Genomic DNA, 19,070 nt, shown 5'->3' on the forward strand with positions numbered 1-19,070 from the left:
GTGTTTGGAGTTTCATTTCCCGATTCTCGGTTCCCGCTCTGGACTGCTGTCTTCATCCCGCTCTGAACTGCTATCATAGATATCTTTCTGTGTCGTGGCATTTTCTTTATCATCTCTGTCGAGTGTCGATGTGTGTATCATTTCTAATTTATTTTCGTACTCATTGATAATTAAATTGCACCAAAATGTCGCAAACGACTCATCGTCCGCTCCAACTGACATTTGATTCTTAAATCTGTACTTTAGTTCGTCTTTTAACAGTTCAACTACATAAAGGGGGTTAATGCCAGCAGCCCGCCCCATTTTTCCACACTGACTACCACACCTAACACTATTTCGAGCTTACTACCACGGACTGACATACCTGACTGATCTTCACTCACTACCTATAACGTGGAATCTGACTGCTAGTGTTTCGAAGGGTAGGTGGCGCTGTCGGCGAAAAACGCGTTTTACACGGGAATGACATACCACACAGTGGTCAGTACTTAGTCCTGTATATGTCTACCAAGTTTTATGTTGATCCTCGCGTTCGAACCGAAACATGTACCTTGTGTGTGTGTGTGTGTGTGTGTGTGTGTGTGTGTGTGTGTGTGTGAGAGAGAGAGAGAGAGAGGGTTCTTTACATGTAAAAAATATTTTCTGTTCTTGGAATTCATCAACTGCTTTAGGTCCAAAAAATACCTAGACACCACAAAAAAGTAAGAGTTGTATTTCTTATTTAAGAAAACACGATGTTCATGAATATAGCTGTACTCTGTATTGTTACAAAGGAGGGTTAATTGTATGCGTGCATTCTTTCGTCTTTCTGAAACAGATCAGCGATACAAAAAAATTAAGACGAATATTTTGTCATGTCAATACCTTTTGGTCTGAAAAAAAAAATGCATACTGCTGATCTGTTTCATCAGCAGTAATATTTATGTATTTCTTAACTACGATGTGAACTGTATTATTCACTAATTGTATTATTGTATTATTATTATTATTATTATTGCATTATCATTCACTAGTGTATTATTATTAACTAACTGTAATAGTAAGGGCCTGGTGTAAAAATAGTGTAACACAGAAATAAAATTTCCTACTATTTTTTTGTATTTTTATCATTTAATTATAGTATGCTTATACCCAAACATTTTTGCACCATTTTCTGGCACTTGAGAAAAATACAAAAATGTTTGGGTTCATAAATACTATAATGAAGTGAACAAATGCTAAAATAGCTCCTCCTAATTTTGTTTGTGTGTTACACTATTTCTTCACCAACCCCCTGATTTAAGAATACTGTATCATTACATATGTATACTACAGTACTCTGTGAAAGGTATTCCTATAATTCATTCTGTGTGCAATTAGTCATTACCGTCAAAATAATGTATTTTTTGTTTAAATAAACTATCAGCAATTACTAATACTTTTATATTTTTATTTCACAATATTTTTACATGTAGGTTTGTCAATTTGTAATATAATATTGCCTTTTAAACAGAGAAAAATATACAATAAAACTAAATTTAGAAAAGCGTTAAAATCTAATGGGTTTGGAAATTTTGTCGCGTATTTCATAAAATATAAACGTTCCTGCGCTATCCTGCATAAGGTATATTTACAACTTTATATGAGACATACTTACGGAAAAAATAATTCAAAAATAGGAAGAAAAAAAATTTCAGATTTTGCACCTTCAATTCCGATCCAAACAGTGAAATAGCCCATGAAACGGTTAAAAATACGTTTTGTTTAGGTATAAGTAAACTCTGGTAAAGACAGTAGAGAGGATCACTCTAAATATTTCTATGTATGGGGTGCGAATAGACACTTGAGTTACAGCTACCCGTTAAGCTATTAATGGATTGACTACATTAACAAACTCGGCCGCGATAATTGCTCTCTTACCTATTGAAAAAAAATCCAAAATTACTTTACGTGTGTGTACCATAGATAGCCACTATTAAGGTCGCTGTTATTCGTTAATATGTTAACGGATTGATTCAACTAATGACCTGAGTCTAGGTATTGCTCTACCTATCTCTTGAAAAACATAATTTAAAATTTTGCTTGCATGTAGGGTAATTTGGGGTATCCCCGACACGCTAAGCATATTTTCGTCTTCGGACAGCTTCAATCTATCTGCATCGAAATGATTTGTACAGATTGCAATACTTCATACATTCGTCCTCGCATTTTCGTACCTCAAACGTAATTGTAATCTGTTCAATTTTCCGCAAACGTCAAAGGTACGCAATGTCGAGATTCACCAACTTTATTGACGAATTCCTACACTTGCTATGGGAAGTTCCGACACTTCTTTTAAATAAAAATAAAGAAGTAAAAAATACAGCAATACAGGTATTGATAGAGTGGCATATGTAAGTAGCACATTCACACATTAAAACCTTAGAAGACCTGAAAAATGTGTTTTGGTTTATCCCGCAAATTATTCTTTGTATAAAACTCTTCCGAACTCTTAGAAAATGATTCTATTCTTTCTTTTGTCGGCCACTAGCTCTAGCAAATGATAACACTGTGTTACAGTGATTTTGCTTCTTGAAAGTTATGTGGTGTATTAGGTAGGCATCCACCCCCAAGCTCTGGAATGACCTTAAATTTGCTCATCACCCACAGATTGTGAGAAATTGTTGTTTCTTTTTCTGTGTATGATGAAAATTTCCCCGAAAGGGGAAACTTATTTTCCTTAGTTTGGCAACACTGCGAATTGCTTATTTTGTTTGACAACAGTGTCATGTGTTGATAAGGCATAACTCATTTCGTTGTTGCTTGTTACAAAGCTATTGTGTGTTTAACTTTAAAGATAAGAAAGCGGTGAGAAGAGATTTAAAATAAGGAATGAGTGTTGTACTGATTGTTCCTTATATCAGTGAGTGCTGTTTTTTCCTGAAATAATACGAAACGTCAAATCATATACATTACAGAGATTAGACGAACAAGGAATAAAACAAAGTTATTGTGTGTTTCTCACATAACGCCATTGATTTCATCATGTCACGCCAGTGTATTAATCACAATAATGTATTTTGTTAGATGTGCGGAAAGTTCACCTTGAAATCGAAAAGGAGAACCATTGGTCCTACCTTCAAGATGTGCTATAAACTCTATTTTGGATGTGCAATCGGGAATCAAGACAAAAGTTCGGCAACCCATATTTGCTGTTCAACTTGTGCTGTTGACCTTAGATCATGGCTTAAAGGAAAGAAATATGCAATGGCATTTGTTGTCCCAATGATATGGAGAGAGCCAAGAGACCATGTAACAGACTGCTATTTATGTTTAACAAACATTTTAGGACATACGTCTAAAACTAAGAAGATAAATTGTTTACCCAAATCTGCCCTCGGCCCTGAGGCTGGTCCCACATTCAGTAGACCTTCCTGTACCAAAGAAACCAGATAACTATGAATTGAACATTAGTGACGAATCTGACACAGAAGATGCTGTGATGAATTCTGAGGTTGCACCTCAAGATATAGAGTATATTCCTCCAAATTCTAATGCAGTTCATAAAATGATACCGTGTGAACTAAATGATTTTATACGGGATTTAGAATTGCCGAAAAGGAAAGCAGAACTACTTGCTTCTAGGATGCCACAATATAATTACTTGGAAAAAGAATTGCTACAATTCTTTTCCACAAGTGACAGTGTTTCTTATTGTAACAACATTGATGGCCTATTCAGTGTGTTAGGATACGAGCATAAGCCAGAGGAATGGTGTCCTTCTTCATATTTTCTGTGATTTACCTTCCATCTCTATTGGATATTCCACATGCATGAAAGAATCCTACGAAAACCTGAAGATTCTACTTGATTGTGTGCAGTACAGCAAATACTCGTGGAAAGTATGTGGAGATTTTAAAGTTATTGCTCTGTTACTAGGAATGCAAACAGACTATACAAAATATTGCTGTTATCCATGTGAATGGGACAGTCGTGCAATATACGATCATTACGTTGTAAAATACTGGCATCGTAGAGAATACTATCGAGTGGGAGAAAAAATGTGGCACATCAACCTCTTGTTGAGCCACAAAACATTATTTTGCCTCTTTTACACATTAAACATGGAGTAATGAAAAATTTTGTGAAGGCAATGGATCAAAACAGTGAAGCCTTTGAATACATTGGACGGAAATTTCCTGGTATTAGTAGCATGAAGCTCAAAGAAGGAATCTTCATTGGCCCTCAAGTCACAGAACTTATGCATGATATGACATTTTATAAACTCTTGAAAGGCACTGAGAAGTTTGCTTGGGGAGCATTCTGTGTAGTTGCTGAAAATTTCCTCGGTAGAAAAAAGATCCAAACTATAAGGAAATAGTTCAAAACCTAATCGATGCCAACCGGACGATGGGTTGTAATATGTCTTTAAAGATTCACTCTCTGAATAGTCATATTGATTTTTTCCATTCTAACTCAGGCCATGTGGGTGATGAACATGGTGAAAGGTTCCACAAAGACTTAGCTACCATTGAGAAGAGGTACAAGGGTAAATGGACACCTTCAATGTTGGCAGATTTTTGTTGGTTCTTAAAAAGGGAGACAAAACAAGATCACAACAGGCCCGCTTCTTGTTCAAAGTGGTTTCATTAAAACAACAAGAGTTTTAGAATGTATGACATTAACGTTCAGATATTTTCAACTACCTGATTTCAATAATCAATGCAATGGTACAAATAAATGTAAAATTAATTATTTCTTCTGTTTTGTGACTGCTTTGTAATGTATGCTCTGATACCTATTTTTCTTAGTTTGTCTTACAAAATGAAAAACTTTGGTCTAACCTAAGTGTAATTTTAAAAATAAATTGAATTTAAAAAATTGAAATATTGTATTGTACTTCATGTTTCCCCTAAAATTTCGTATTGATTCATGTACAAAGGTATATTGCAATATTATTTTATATACACTAACCGTTACTGTTTTTCGAGAACTATGGATGATAGAGCAAATAAATGTAAAATTAATAATTTCTTCTGTTTTGTGACTTATGTTGTGGTACCTATTTTTTTAATTTTTTCTTACAAAATGCACAAATTTACTCTAATTTAAGCGTAATTTTAAAAATAAATTGAATTAAAACAATTGCAATACTGTATTATACTTCATATTGCGCATAAAATTGCCTATTGATTCATGTACAAAGGTTTATTGGGATATTATTTTATACACTAACCTTTACTGTTTCTCGAAAACTGTGGGTAATAGAGCAAAACTAAGAACAGATCCTGAATCAGGAGGTCAAAATTTATAAAGATCGCCTTCTTTCGTCGAGGAAGCATAAAGAACTTTGAAATTTGTAACACAGTCTAATTCTTGAGGTTTCTGTGTAGTCACTGATGGATACCGGCTTTGGAAGCTATATATCCAATCATATCCAGCCATTTCCGACTTCTTGCTGAAACAGTGTTCAATTTAGTTTTTATCAGCATAAGAGAAAGTTAACTGACGTAAATCGGTGACGGTGAGACCAAATCCAACAGCGTCAAATTTTAGGATTCATTTTACAAAGTCCTTCTCTTGCTTTTCTGAGAAGATTGGACAACCCCTAGGCTTCTTAAAATTAACCAACCTACTTTGGAAATTGTTTTCCGAAACGTGTTTTTAAGGCACATCAATCCTCTAACGGCAGTTGTTAGTGGCATTTTGTTTCGAGCAGCCTCAACGGCGCTTCAGATTTCTTAATTACCAACTGCATTGAACAGTTTTACGCTGATAACTACGTACCATTCTGGTGCAATTATAAATGTAAACACTGACAAGTTGATCTGAACGCTTTAGCTTTGATACTTGTATAATACGTTATACGAGTTTCAAAATTGCAGAACTGTCCCCAACATTGACTGCCGCGAATACCCCGAAACGACCTGACCACTGGTAGTTAAATATGTCCTTATATAGCAGCAACCACCCACATTAGTCTAGCCTTTAGAGCGCCAACTTACATATGGTTCATTATTTCTTCCTTCCTCTCTTATGAAGCACGTGAACGCTGAGGTACATGAAACTGTATTTAACATGACACTTCCTTATAGACAGGTATTTTGACAACTCGTGTGACTTAAACATATCTATCCGATATGATAATAATCATAGAAATGACGAGCTGCTCTTATAACTTACAGTGAATCACTAACATCATTTGTCTCCCTCGAAAATGAGCTACAGGGTCGCAAGCTTATAACTGGCGGAATTCAGCAAATGTAGGAAACACCCCAAACAACCCATAAGTATAGATAGTCGCTATTGTCCATTCATCCGTTCATGGATTAACTGGCTTAACGAAATTGGTAGAAATAATTACCCTAGTTATCTATTACAGAAGGCCGTTTCACAACACCAAAAAGCAGCACGTGCTTACAGCAGAGAGCAACCAGAGCTGGTAGTGAGGTAGTATTGTGTGTTGACTTTTTATGACGACGGATCGTGTGTGCGTGAGTGGTTACATGGCACCAAAAATCTCAGTCTTCTGGGAGTGGTACATCTGTGCCTTTTCCGACATTGGTTATAGTTATAGCTAGATAATTAAATAGTGCAAGACGAAAGCCTTCCATGTGTCAAAGAAGAGCATCATCAGCGCAGTGTTCATCGTACCTGTTGCTGGAACCAGTCAAAGTGGACTTCGAACATGTCGAAAGCCTAAGTGTCCCCTGGCTGTTGTGCGGAAAGTGAGCTGGTGCCACAAAGGCAGTAACACAAAGATCGATTTCAAAGCAGTGCAGTATTCTCCAGCAACTGTAAATCACATCATAATCCAAGATTTACAACTCATGCAGAAGCACAAGGCTCAAGTTCATAAGCTGCGTGCTCCCCATATCCAGGAGAGGAAGACCAATAGATGAAAGCTCAACGAACGCCATCTGGCTGGTTTCCGCTGGAAGTATGTAGTGCCACTGGATGAAGTATGGACATATCTGTCAAGATATGATAAAACAAGGGCCATCTACCATCGTCCACGTGATTCCAGAGGTCGATCTGACTGGGTACGTGAATGTGCTGAAAGTTTTCTACCTGGGTTCATGGTTATTGGTTACGTTTGCTATAACGGCAAACTTCCATTGTGCAGAGTGGACAAAAAGGCTAAAAATCAATACTACCTATTACCAGACGAACGTGTTATTATCCACTAGGACAAGGCATCCAGTCATACAGCAAAGTCCATACAGGCACACATGGATCGAATGACACGTGAAACGGGCATTCATGAAATAACCTTTACAGATATCCCTGTTAAATCCCCCGATGCCTCTTCCATGGATTTTTGTGGGTTTCCGTTGTGGAAATGGGCCTTGGGAAACAGACGTCCCGGACAATGAGGGTTTTCGGAAAGCTTATCAGGGGGAATGGGATCGTTTGGACCAAAGTGTTCTTCAACGCAGTCTTCTGTAATGAAAACTCCGCTGCAGGGCCATTACTGCAAGACAGGAGTATTACGTGGGACACGATTGTTGGTGGCGTCACGGTTTTTCTTAAGGTGAGGTGAATTCAGACTTCGTTACCGTGGACGTGAAACGATCTTCTGTACAAAAACATAATCCAAAAATTCTCTTACATGTATGGGATATTGATTATAGATAGCCATAGCTAAAGTCTCCATTATCCGTTAGTAGTCAGATTTATTCTATTAACAAATTTGTTCGATATAATTCCTGTAGCTATCTGTTGCAGAAAAACAACTAAAAAGTTCGCTTATATATGTAGGATGTGGGCTACAAATAACCGCCGTTAAAATCGGCATTATTTGTTAATACGTTAACGAATTGACTGCAGCAAAGAACGTGATCGATATAATTGCTCTAGCTATCTTTTGCAAAACATTTTAAACATTCGCTTACAAGTACGGGACATATGCTATAGATAGCCACCATCGAGAACGCCGTTTTCCCTTAACATATTAACGGATTGACTCCATTAACGAACTAGCTGAAATAATTGCTCTATCCATGAATTGGAAAATATAATTAAAAATCCACTAACTGTTAAGCTATAGATAGTTACTGTTAAAGTCACAGATTTCCATTAATACGTTAACAGATAGAGTGCATGAACAAACTTGGTCGAGATAATTAATCTAGCTATCTGTTGCAAAAAACAGAATTAAATAATTCCCTTACATTTATGGATTATCGGATACACATAATCTACATTAAAATCACCATCGTCCGTTAATACACTAATCCGTTAATATATTCATTTCACTAGCGTGCTCGATCGAGATAATCGCTCTAGCTGTATGTTACATAAACAGTTACAAATTTGCTTACGGTTATGGGATATGAGTTTTAAGCAGATACCGTTAAACCAGCCGTTATTTGATAATCTGTTAATGGATTTACTGCATTAACGAACTTAATCGAAATAATTGAAGCTCTAGCTATCTGCTGAAAGAAACAATTAAAAGATTTGCTAATACCTAGGTATGTATGGGATATGGATTAATTCCGTTAACAAACAAGGTCAAGATAATCGCTCTAGCTATCTGTTGCAAAAACAAAATTAAAAGATTCGCTTATATATACGAGATATGCGATATAGATTGCCACCTTAAGAATCGTCATTACCCATTAATCCATTTACGCATTTCCTTTATTAACGATATCGGTGCAAAAAACAGAATTTAAAAATTGGTATACTTGTATAGGTAATGGACTATAGATAGCTACTGTTGAGTTTGCCGTTATCCATTAGTCTCGTAACGGATTTAATCCAGTTAAGAGATTAGCGAACTTGGTCGAGATAATTACACTAGCTATCTGTAACAAGAAACAATTGAAAAACTCTTTTATACTTATAGGATATGGACTACATATAGCCGCCGTTAAACTCACCGTTATCCGTTAATACGTTAGTGGATTTACTGCATTAACGGAGTTGATAGAGGTAATCGATTTTGCTATCTGTTGTAAAAGTATAATTAAAAAACTTGTTTACATACATGTAATATGAACTAAAAAATAGCCACCGTTAAGTTGATATGTCCAAGACGAAATCTTCGGATAGGAAAAACAAATACTAAGCGGTACAACACTATGGATTCATACTTGCATATATTGTAACACTTTTGTTAATATACAATGGTATGGAAGATAACAAAAAAAAAATATTTTCGTGTCTCTAGAAATATCTCAGCGAATGCACTCATCATCCAGTGTAATAATGGATCCAGTTTCGACAAACAAATATAACATCTTTCGAATTCAACTTTTTGAGTGAACAACAAAGGGGTCAATTTAATAGAATTCTTTACACATATCTTCATGTAATACATGAACAACCAGAAACCAATACATATATTAATCATAATAATAACATCTAACGGCTTTGACAAAGACTATAATATTATTGAGGAATTATTTAGCAATCGTACCTCAAATCTATCAAAAAAGCAGAATTATCATTTTATTGATTGCAGCAAGAGTAATTGCAGTGTCTAATCACGTAAGATAATGAAAGAACTGTGTGCATAAATGATAATAAATTACGGGAATCTAAAATTGTCGCACTAATTTGTGATTTGACTCTACTGAAGAAACATACAAATCATCGAGGACGGGAATGGGAATTTCATTTAAATTTTCTATTGTTGCAAATTTTAAAGAATGGAATTTTAAGTAAATAAATAAATAGAGTGAATTTTTAGATAAAACGTCCAGTGCTTCTAAATCAGAAATGTGTGGAGATAGAGAAATGAAATTAAAAAAATGAGATAAGAAAATTTCAGAGTGTGCATCGATTGAGGTACTCTGCAAATTGCACAGGGCCTTGTTGAACAATCTCTTTCGCACTTTACAAAAACAGTGTAATATTGGTGAAACTAATGCAAGTGTACAAGCAGGAGGTTTGGAGAGCAACAAGTTACAGTTACTTCTACAGTCCAATTATACTTTAAAATGGGATTCAACAGTACTCAGAACTGTTTTGTGTAATGAAAACAATTGAGTTTGTTTTACACCTTCGAAATGCATTTCACCAAAAGTGTAACTCAATTAGTGACCCTAAAAATGGCGTTCACCAAACTCAATGACGGAAGTTAACTTTATTCCTTAATAAGTAGAGCCCGGATTTCCATCCACAAACGAACCCCGAGATACGCATGCAAATATGCACGAAAAATAAAAAAAAATATGCACTAAAATATGCATTACAAAATTTAACATATGTGCTGAAATATACACTAAGAAAATAAAATCTTAATTTCGTACAAAAATATCCTACCTTAATGACTTCTGTTATATTGGACTATGAACGTCTTCCTTAGGTTTTCTTCCGTAAACTCTCTGCGTTTATCTGTATGAAATGTTTTGTAGATCAAAAAGTTTCTTTCTATACCAGCAATAGTCACTGGTGCATGTGAGAAACACCAAATGTCTTCGTGTGTTAGGTCCTCTTCTAATTCCTTGTTTTCAAAATTAAGTACATTTGCAATGTTATAGATTGTTTTCTACCTGGGATTTTTGCCTAATATTTGGCAAAATTTATCTAATGCTATTTTGCAACACCGTGAGTTTTACTGGACAAGGTTTGCGATTATTCGCCAAAAACGGAGAGTGAATACTGCAAAGCATTTTTGCAAGTCTAATAATTTCAGATATTCTCGAGAAGTGGTTGTGTTGTCACTTATAAACATTTTTGTGACATGTAAATAGCGGCTGCATCATCGGGATTTACTGAGTCTACAACTGTTTTCAGTTGATTTAAGTTTATTTCATAATACGACACAGTTTCTAGCCACGAGCCCGACTGGTTTAGAAGGTACGGGAACATTTTTCGCTACTTTACGAAAGATACGTACGCGCAATGGAACTTTCACAAATACTTTCTTTACATTTGATACATGAGCGTCTAGTGTCAGATATTGGCATCTTATTGTTTCTGCTACGCGATGAACACTGTGCATGCTGTGCATGACAAGTCACGTGGACTAATTTAGGATACAACGCTTTATTCTATTATACTATAAATTTTATTCTACATCTGCGTTTACAAAGTGGTTCAGTTCACTTTAAACATAACCTACTTTCTTTTGATACACTCTCAAATATGCTAGTATGCATGAATTGAATTCGGAAATATGCAGTATCCTGCAAAGTTTATGAAATATGAATGCACATCGAAATTCATTCAAAATATGCACTTATATGCGCTATCATATGCCTCTCAAACGACTCCTTACAAGTCCGCCGGAAAGAGGAAGATACTTTCCGCCATTTCTGCATGCTACTATAAACATGCATTTTGCATATAAATCCGGGCTGTATTAATAAGTGTTCTCCCAGAAGGCAGTTTTCTCCGCGCCCTAACTTTTACTTCTTTCAGGGCCGGAGTAGAGAGGCCGCAATCAATACGTCCTAATGATTGTCCGGTCCTTACATCGTTTGGGGGGAAACCTGGAACTATAATTATAAAACAACGACCTGTAGGAATGCAGGCAAAAGGAAATGCACAGGTGGATGGATGCAATGCAGTATCTAGATTTAAAACTTAAATCGATAATGAAATCCTGCAGTGTGCTGGATCATCTACTACTCAAACTTCTTCTGAAGGTAAATTTTCAATTTCAAATAACTAATTACATAAAAACCGTATTTCACAGGATTATGTAAACCAATTAGCTGTTAAGTTTAACGATGTTATTTCATCTAAGTTGGGTTGCTTGAGAAACTTCCAATATAAGATTGAATTAACACACACTCTTCCTGTATGTTACTACCATACCTTGTACTCTTGTACTCTTGTACTCTTGTACCATAAGTTGTACTCTTTTAACACTGTATTTTTATTGGTTACTCCAGTCTAATTACTGTGTCAACTTTCTTTAAACTCTCTACTATAAAAATGTATTTACATTTACTCTTTGCAGAATGTCAGTTGAAGAACGTATGATAGTCTGACGAATAATTATTTAAATTTAATATCAATACCCACACTGTTCAGCTTATTAGCAATCATTATATCGAGCTTGTACACTATGTACTTATAATGTAGGTATTATATCTTTTATATTATTATAACTTTTTAATTGTATGCTTGTAGTTTAATGCAATGTACAAATTATTACTCGTATCAAATGATTGATCAATAAATATAATACAATATCACAATCTTACTACAGGCAACAACCAGTATTTTACTTACCTTAAAAACTTGTCTGTTGTGTTTGAGCACAAATGAACACTTTCTTTTTCGTAGCTACCTCATTCCGCAGCTAAGAATTTATGTAACACTAAGGTTTTGGTGATATACCTTTCATTTACCAGTAATTTGGGTAAGAAAGTGCAACGTCAGATATATTGATGTTTACCATTTTATCGGATAATTTTAGCTATAGAAAAAAATGTGTATTGTTACTGAATGGATATTTACTTCCTTCCATTACGAATTTTCTTTTACTTCTTCGCAATTATTCTTCCGAACGCATGAATCAGTTTTTGATTGTTTGTTTTCTTGCAACTTGAAGGGTCGAAAATTCACGAAGACAATGTAAATAGAGTGTACAGTGGCTAAGGCTGATTTATTAGCTTCAAAGGACATCTATAGATGAAATGTGAAAACTTAAATTGGATGATAATAATAACAGTTGTTTTCATATTTGAAATTGAATTATGTAATGTGACACTTAACAGATGTGCTTGCGTTATAAAAGAAAATAGCATGTAGACTAACAAAAAGCTCATATTTTGCAGATTATAACTATATTAACTTAAAGATGATTTTTAAATTCTTGAAACATCTTTTATACAAAGTACAAATACATTCAACTAACAGCACCCATGATAATAATATCTCAGAAAAGTTCCATTTATACCTAAGAAAAACAGGACGATAAGGAAGACATGCTCAAGATTTAATGTAAAATATAAAGCATCTTACTCTGTACAAATTAGTAAAGAGATAACGAGTTAAATGCGCACTAAATATGTACAGGAATGACTAATAATCGTTAGTCTTCTAGAAAATATTTACCTCCATCGTTTATGTCTTCAAGAATTCAGTACAGTTCAATGCAATATAATGAACTTCAGTAACGCAATAAACTTCATTATTCACTTTAGAAGTACTAGCCCAAATTGATATGATATGATAGAATAGTTCAGCAGAAATAGTAGTAATGTAGTCTGCAGTCGAAACTCTTTTCAATATGCAAAGATCATTATGATAATTTTTACATTTTTCTGAAATCTTGTGTGACACTGTACTTGGTACTATTAGGTATAAGAAACTAGTTAATGGTTCTAATGTAAAAGAAATTCTACAAAAAAGAAAACATCAAAGTGTTCCATGGATATTTCTGGTGACACTCAACTTAAACCAATCTTATTTCTTTATAGGAAAGGATATCAAAAAAGCTTAGATACTGAATCTATAGACGATAATGTACTATTTAGGTTGAAATTTTGGCAATTCTCCTTAGAAAAAAAATAGTCACTGTCTTCAGTAACACATTGATTCTAGAGTCGTTGCTACTGTTGAAATGCGTGCGTGCTGCCAATCATGTTCTCGAGCATATACGGTGATTCCTGCTGGATTTCATCCATGTCCAGAAGCGTTCACTCTTTAGCTACAGCTTCATCTTTAAAAATAGGAAGAAGTCATAAGAGTTTTGTTTATTTCTGTAGTAGGTGAGTTCACTTTGATAGAATTTGGTGTGTGGGTAAAATAATAATAATTTCAAAAATCTAAGGAGCACGGAGAATGCAGAATGCGTGACAATGTTGTTGTGGGTGAGAAACTCAAAACTTACGAGATGTCGATGAAAGGTGAGAAAAAAATTGAAGTTAATGTGTTTATCGTTATCAACATTATGCTCTACTACGAAACCTTAAAGTTTTGATATAAGGAAGCCATTTGCGAATTGTTGAAACGAACTCGTAAGACACAAATTGTGTGTTAATAGAGTTCTGGAATACCATGGGGCAGACTCTGTGTGTAAACTACAGCTGAATTCTCACACTTACGCTTTTATGCAGAAGGTACAGTTTCTCTATGAGTACAAATTTGAAAAAAAATGCAAGAGATTACATACAATGAAACGTTAACTATCTAAAAATTTAGCTATGTTGTGAAATGTGCGTTATATGTCGAGTAACACACTTGAAGTTTGTATCCATGGATAAAATCTTAATTTGATATATTTTAGTGTTCTGCGTTGCAGAGGACAAATCAAGGAAATATTAGGCAGAAAAATACATCAGCAATGAACATGCTAGACCGTCTTTCAAAAACTGCTTGGAATATTAATGTCAGGTTTTTCTTAATGAATCTTTCTAGCGCGAAACTTCACGTTATGCACCGACACAGTTCGAATGAGATAAAACACATCTAACGTAAGTGTTGTCATAACGTGCTCTGTAAGTTTTTAAATATTTACTTTAGGAACAAAGTGTAGCCAACTAGATTTTGTATTTCACGATGCATCGGAATCGCAGAGTGACACTCCTTAATATATTTCATAATATTAAAATCAATAATCAATTTATATACTTAGTTTTTTTACTTTTTGCCTTGTAGTGTATACTGAATAACTAAAATATCACGAGAGACCAGTACAAATTATAAAAGTTACTGTTATAGTAGTATATTTTCTTTATTTGTATTGAAAATGAGTTTCAACACTAAATTGCTACATATGCTGGATCATTCTATCATGGCATATAATTTGGGTTACTTCTGTGAGGTAAGTAACTAAGTTTATAGCTTTATATTGGATTGTACTGAATTGAAGCACCTTACCGAACAACGATACATGTGACATTTTGCACTATTTTGAGTTATCAGTGGAATTCTGCTCTCCGGAACATGTTGGGCATATATTGAAAATTCGATGGCTCATTTGGCCACGGTGCTTGCACCTGGTTTTATTTTTTCCTATTGTACTCCTGAAATACTACAAGATCATCAATGGTAAAGTTGACTCTGAAATCTTATTATCGCAGAATAACCTTTCTGTTCCTCCGCGGCCAACTCGCTCTCTAAATTTACTAACTTACGAGACTCCTAGGTTATCAATTGTCAAGCGCTCATTGTTTTACAGACTAGCGCAAAATTATAACACAGCTTCAACAGATTTCAACATTTTTAGTACTGAACGAAACTTTAGAAATCAATTGAAGAGACTATTGTAAATTTAGAGGCGAACTTTCTTTAATTTGTATTTGTTTTTTCTTTTTCATTTTATACTTGTGTTTTCAATGTTGATGTTCAGTTTCAGCTAAATGGCCTTGTGCTGTATGAAACTTGGTGAATTAATAATAGATAAATAAATACAAGTTTTTCTCTTTTTTTTCCGAAATCACTACAATGTAATATATATCGTTGTTCTGCGGGATGCCTCAATTCAAGATGGTCTTCAGGAGACAGCTAAATTTACACAACGTAAGATGCGTCTTTATGAATGGAACAGAATCATCTTCTGAACTCATGTACAACTGCCATTAATATATTTACTTACTGTAGTTTCTGGCGAGACTGCTGTGGTTACTCCTCTGATAAAGTAGATTGTTTGTCTGCAGTTTCATCTGTCCATGATTCCATAATTAAGGTAGTTCGACGAAATGAAAGATTCCATTAAAAGATTGATAAGCTTCAGGCGAATTAGTGGAATACTTTAATTCCAATAATCTAATACGAATTTGTCGAGAACAATTAGGTATGTTTCCTAAGAAAATGCAATTAAACCAGTAAGATGAACAAATATGTACAGATGTTTCAAGAAACCCTTCTGTATCATTGTAATGCATTTGCTAATAATGAACAAATAACAGACAGTTTACCACGGATTGATACAAAAGAACGAAATACTTGTTTGGTGAAATACTTCCATCCAAAATGTTTCAAGTGGGTAAAATTTTAGCGAATATATTATTCTAAGGAGTTGGTAGAGTTTACATTAGGAACGATCAGACGACATTAGTCTGAAGAATATAACAAAAAATACAGTTACACTGTGAGACCATTCAGCGGATAACTTTATTATTTTTCAACTTATTGAAGTCGAAGTTGAACCGTCTCTACAGTTTTTAATTTTTTCTCGAATGAGTTTTGTATACTATCTTCTATTGAACAAATTTCAATCGCGAAATCCGTAAACAACAACTTGTCATACACATTGAAGGCCATCTCTTAAAAAAAAAAATCCTAAACCAATTCAATTATTAGTCTCATTTGGCCATTCTTAACATTATATTCTTTAAGTTTTCAGCTTTTCCTCTCTGCACTATATTTGAGTGCATAATCAGCAAGCCAGCATAAGCCACACTTCCAATTTTAGGAAAAAATCAGCTCCATAAGTCACAATTAGCTAAATGTGTTTTAGGTCTTAGCTGCTTAAAAACAGCTGATAGTGAAATTGTACGCGTACACTTACATAAAACATTTTTTTTAAAGCACAAACATATTCTTCTTAAAAGGACCAACAACAGTACTAGAAATTCTCACCTAACTGAATGGCCGACAATGCTAACCTAACAACAATATGATTCACGATTCAAGTGCGGCAAATAAGTGCAGCTGTGTTGCCAGATATACGCATTTATTATCATTCGTGAGTATGTCACATTCTTTAGTTTTTGATGATAACTAACTAACTAACTCTATGGCCTATGGAACCCGGAGGTTCAGTGCCGCGTTCACAAAAGCTCTCCACTGACTGAGTTTTTGATGATATCTTTTGAAAAAAAGTGCGGCCTCACAAAAAGCATGAGAACATCGACGAGTGAGCAAAACGAAAGGCTAGAATTTGGCACAGTAACTGTTAACTGGGCCATAAGTCATGTGACAATGATGGTATTTTTGGTTTTAGGTAATCGGTTACCTTCAGACACACTTAGAAGGTTCTGGTGGGAATTTTGAAAGCAAAAGAAATATTTTACTTCACAGATATAGTGTTGAAGTTGATAGTAAGGTTGAAAATTCTGTATATTTTTCGCCCGGAGAAATTACGACGTTCAAGGAGTTTATGAAGTATTAAAAATAGTTAGAGAAGTAGGTTTGCACACATCAAAAGTAGACGAAAGTTCATCTTTCGAGTTTATTGATAAGGGAGACATATGAATAGAAAAGAACTATTTACGATATTATCTCTTAATAGCTGTGAATGTACAATTAGTTTTCTCACAGATTTTGTTAAAAGGGTCATTTTTTTTTTATCCTTTTGGGAGTCATATTGACGAATCCTTACAGTTTATTTCTCCAGTATTCAAAGTTAGCTGAAATCATGCTCTCGTGAAAAGTCTGCATTATGTTCCTTCAAAACAACAGAAAGTTTAATTTTATTAAAAGGATTGTTATTATTTGCTTTATTACTACTTAAAAAATAAAATAAAATATCATTAATGTTTCATGATTTCTGAGGCTAAAGAAAATGAAGAGTAAATGGAAGTGAATAATTGTGGAAGGAAGAGAGTAGGAGAGAAGGAGAAGAATTGATAAATATTCCAGTCATACAAAGTTCAGTCACAGACATGGTTTGGGAAGAAACCTGAAGAAATCATCAGAATAACATCAGACGAACGCTCTGGAATTACCACTGTATTCATATCTATTGATAGGCGTACCTAATTCTATAATACTATCTATTACTGTTCTTCATAATGGTATTTCACTGGTTTTCGTGTATGGAATTTTTTGTATTGAATGGAACTCGGATTTTTATAACCTCTCAACAAAGTAGAAAATTAACTTTTGTTCTAATCTTTATCCTAACTTTATTGAATACTTACTAAATACTGTGTCTTTGTTACGCATCTTGTAGATATCATTTACTCAACTATTTACTAAGAAAAACGTTAAAGTTTCGCAGGTACTTCGCTTGCTGTCCTTTGAGCATAGGTTTTACCGACATTTTCACTTATTAGGAATGTTGGGCTTCAGGTCGCATTTTCTTAGGCGTATATATTTACATTGATCGAGATGTAGTTACAATAATATCTTGAATACAACTATTTCGTGCCATTTTATACTACATGGTTCATAACATTATTTTCTATGAATTAAAAAAAAAATAATTTTTGAGAATGCAAACCATGTCGCAGTTTAGAACACTATATCAAGTTCATCTTATTTTTCTTAATCCAAATTTATTATTGTCTTACTAGTACTAATGGTTACGTAATCATTCTCCTATGAATACTGAATCTTCTCGTAATATAACGTGGAAGTTAATATTTACAGTAGGTAATAATCGTACATCTGTGGATGACAACTTCGGCTTCTCTGCGTGTCTCTTTCTACGAATTAATTCTCCAGGTTTAAGTCGTAGAACAGATGCGGTTTCACAAATGTAAAATAACTCTGCATTTCAATCCTCATTCCTGTATATCATAATGCAGCACTTTTACAACATCTAAAATCAATGTGTGTACGTGGATTGTAATATGTTTTAAAATATTGCCTCATAAATTCTTATGTAATGTAAAATGCTATAAAATAATGAAAATTATCTTTAAAGTACAGAAATAAAAATTGAAATGCTGTAGGTATATTAAGTTTGGAAAATTACATCATAATTAAGAATAATAGTATCTCATTTCTACCAAGTGGCCTGTTAGAGTTAACCAGTCATGCAAAGAAACACTTATGCCCTGGTGCCTGTAACATGTCACTCTGCTAGTTACTTAAAAATGGTATAACAGCTTTTATTTATGTCTCAATTGATTCCATATGGAGTATTTAGTTAAATATTTTGATTGTCAAATTTTTGATTATAGCGCCTCTGGTGGCGCTTTTTGCGATATTAGCCAGCACTTCAGTTTAAGCTGTTAGATGTGTGCTGGAAATCGTACTCGACGAAACTCTAATATAGTAAAGTGTTTCTATATAACCTACGAAATAATATTTGGTTAAATTATGGAATTGTTCTATTTTGTAAGAATAACTACTGAGTTTAATTTGGAATTATAAGGTATGGATGCGTTATATACTCATTATATTGGTGAGTTGTTTAATTTTCTTTCATAATTTTAACAAGTCTATACATGTTCTAATGGAGTCATTAACTATATAGCTATTTGGATGGGACATAAGCTACATTTGGATTTGTCTTATATATATATATA

The sequence above is a fragment of the Thermobia domestica genome, chromosome 6 (genome assembly GCF_964235325.1).
Source record: "Thermobia domestica chromosome 6, izTheDome1.hap1.1, whole genome shotgun sequence".
In the NCBI taxonomy this organism is placed as follows: domain Eukaryota; kingdom Metazoa; phylum Arthropoda; class Insecta; order Zygentoma; family Lepismatidae; genus Thermobia; species Thermobia domestica.